This window comes from Acyrthosiphon pisum, chromosome X (assembly GCF_005508785.2).
Source record: "Acyrthosiphon pisum isolate AL4f chromosome X, pea_aphid_22Mar2018_4r6ur, whole genome shotgun sequence".
In the NCBI taxonomy this organism is placed as follows: Eukaryota; Metazoa; Arthropoda; class Insecta; order Hemiptera; family Aphididae; genus Acyrthosiphon; species Acyrthosiphon pisum.
In genome coordinates this window covers 105622018-105625479 of record NC_042493.1, presented here as the reverse complement: position 1 = coordinate 105625479, position 3462 = coordinate 105622018, and positions in this window count along the sequence as shown.

Sequence of the window (3462 nt, the reverse complement as noted above, 5' to 3'; positions counted from 1 at the left end):
TATCCGTCAAACCTACTTGACTTTGCAATTAGGTACTATACACGTTATAGGTATTACTGGTATTAGATAATATTTTATAAATGTCAAAATAACTAATACATTTAATTAGGTACCTATGGAACATAATTACGGGTTCGAATATTTAAACAATGATATCTTTTCTCTTTATATGAAATATATATAACTAAAAAAACGGTCGGTAGACATAACGGGTTTAATGACATTTTTTTCTCCTTCTCGGACGATGTTGCAGCGCCAGTGCGACTGTAGCATGGACACTGTGTTCAAGTCGTTTTTCGAGATGTTCAACCCCAGCGTGGAAGCTGGTCCTGGACGGTTGGTCAGCCGGCACCGGTACAAGGACGGCTTCATGCCCGAAAATCCCTCGGAGGTTAATCGGTTACGACGGCGAATGGGTCAAGCCACCTGATGACACTGACGACGGAAGCGTGCCGACGGTCGACTACGTGAACGAAGGGGCAAGTTCGGAAGGTGCAGCAGATGGTACAAATGGTAATAATGGCAGCGGCCGGCTGGGATACTCCACCCGGCAACAGAAGAATGACGTAGCTGTCGGTGCAACTTCAAACTCCGGTCTAGGGTTACGATCCGATGACCATTGGCCTTTTTCAGACTTCGTCATCAGCCTGCTGAAAACGGTTCAGCTGACGCCTCTTGTGACGCTCAAAAATTCAAAAGGCCAACCACCTGGTGCAGCCCCGGCCACGAATACAACTGTGCATCAGCCGCAACACCACGGCGGCATCACGTTCCCGTGGTAGCAATATACTTGGCGGTGGGTGCAGTGAGAGCTCACCCAAACACGAGAGGCAAACCATTTTGTACTTAGTTTTTCAAACATTTCTTCGAATGCCTATAACATATAGTTAATATTATTTTAATCACGTGTGGGTCATGAAAGCTTACGAAAAAATGTACACCCCTTCGCCAACGACACTCGCAAATGCCAAAGTTGTGATAATATATATATGTAAAATAGGCAGTTTTGGGATTAGATAAGTACTTTTTTATCTAGATAAAGATGAAGATAATATGATGAACATTTATCTAGATAAAGATAAAAGATAACTAAATTCAAACCTATCGAGATAAAGATTAAAGATTAATACCTGCTATAAAGTCGAACTTTTGAGAGTACTGCTTAGATACTACTTAGGAGTTCAATATTATTTAAAAATCGAATGTATGTTAAATTATTTAAATTATTGTATCATGTAATACATTTGTATCATGTATACTATATACATTGCATAAGTATATACTATATACAATAAATAAGAGAACATTTTATTTTACGTTATGATCATGTCATAATGATGATATAATCAGTGTTGTGCTTAGATAAAAAAAATTATCTAAATATAGATAGATAAAATAATTTTTATCTAGATATTTATATAAGGTATTACCTCAAAACTTAAATTTATACAAATAATTGAAAATTAAAATAAATTTGTATTTTACAATATATTACAATATTTACATAATTAGACAATATTCCAAGCATGCTAAAAATAAGTTGGTAACATCATATTATCCCAAACAAAAAAAAGATTCTGAATAATGCAAAAAAAAACGTTATTTTGTGATACGCATCTGTATTTAATGAAATCTTTATTTTCACTCCCATCAAATATAAAATTGCGTAAACTTGGTGAAAACTTAAAACCCAGGCTCTAATAATTGACATATCAAATTTACTTAATTTGTATTTTGTACTGTAGTACTATTATGTAGTATTAAATTATTTAGTAAATTTAAAGAAATTTTGATTATCATATATAACTATATGAGTACAAAGTAACCATTTCCCTTTTTACTGGTATATTACACAAATGCTGTATTCCATAGTTTTAACACAGAATATATGAATAATATATATATTTAAATATATTTTTACATAATATAATAATATAATATTCTATAATATTCGGTTTACGTTTACCTATGATCTGAAGTCTGAACATAGGGAACGAGCCCTTAAACCAACATGATGTTAAACCCTGTTTACCCATAGGACCTATGGTGGGCATAGAGTATACTCTATGTATGGAGGGGTATCTCTAGTTCTAATTTTTGTAAAGGCTCTTTCGGCGTTCGTAAAATCATAAATCGTATACGGGCGTGGGACTTCCCCGTGTGGGCCATATTATAAAATTAAATAAATAATTCGCATCTCCTATGCATATTGACATAATAAATCGTCATTATTCAACAGTTATAATACATAACATACTATAATAGTAGTTTATATCTGCGCATTATTCATAATTAATAATAAATGCTATGTAAAACTATTTTAGAACCAATTTTTGCAAGTAATACAAATGAGATTTCTTATTAAGTTAAGTATCTATTTTATATTGAATGATAATATTGTAAAATAGTTATTACTAATTATTAGCCATGGATTTTGTGAATTATCTAGATGGCTATAATTTTTATCTAGATAAAAATTAGATGTCAATTTTTTTTTATCTAGATAAGATAAAGATATGAAGTTTTTATCTAGATAAATTTATCTAACGCACAACACTGGATATAATGTATACACAGGTGACAAGTGATATGAATTATTTATAAATATAATATTTATAACATTAACGATACGACAAAGATCAATATAGGTACTATTTATAAAATTAATTTATAATATTATTTATTCAAACATCTACAACACAACAGCATTCCAATTGTGCAGAATTCCGGGTAAACGATATTATACACTGTTACAAATACAATGTTATCAGTCTGTATTTGATAAATAAAAATTATATAAAAATGTATATAGCTTCGATTACTTAAAACATCAGTCGTACCCAAACCTAATTAAAAATTCAAGACCAATTTCAGTTGGTTGACACAGTTGACCTGTATCGGTACAGTTGTACACTTCAGAACTAGGAAAACACAATTAAATACGCGGTATATAGCTCTGACTAGTGACTGAGTAGCTTACTCTGCCTAAAAATAACTTATAACTTATAAATTTAACCATTATAATATTTTTTTTATTAATTTACTGTTGACGAGTCACCAACAAAAGATAACAATGAAATGTAGGTAGATATATATTTTGTCATTTGAGCACTAAGCTGGGCCCCTTACGAAAATATCAATAATAAATAATAGGTACCTATTATATAATACTATTATGAACATACATTTTTTTTTACTGAGATGACGACAATTCAAATTTAAAGTATTAATTATCAAAAAAAATAAATTGACAACAAAAAGTGTACTTTATGGTAATTCATTTTTTTGTGTAGATGGATTATCTAGATGGATGCATTTTTATCTTAGATAAGTATTTAGATAAAACGCAACTATTTATCTAGATAAGATAAAAGATTATAAGATAAGTCTCTATATAATAGAGATATACTATAATATAATAATGATTTATTTAAATAATATTATTATTATTTTTAATTTAAT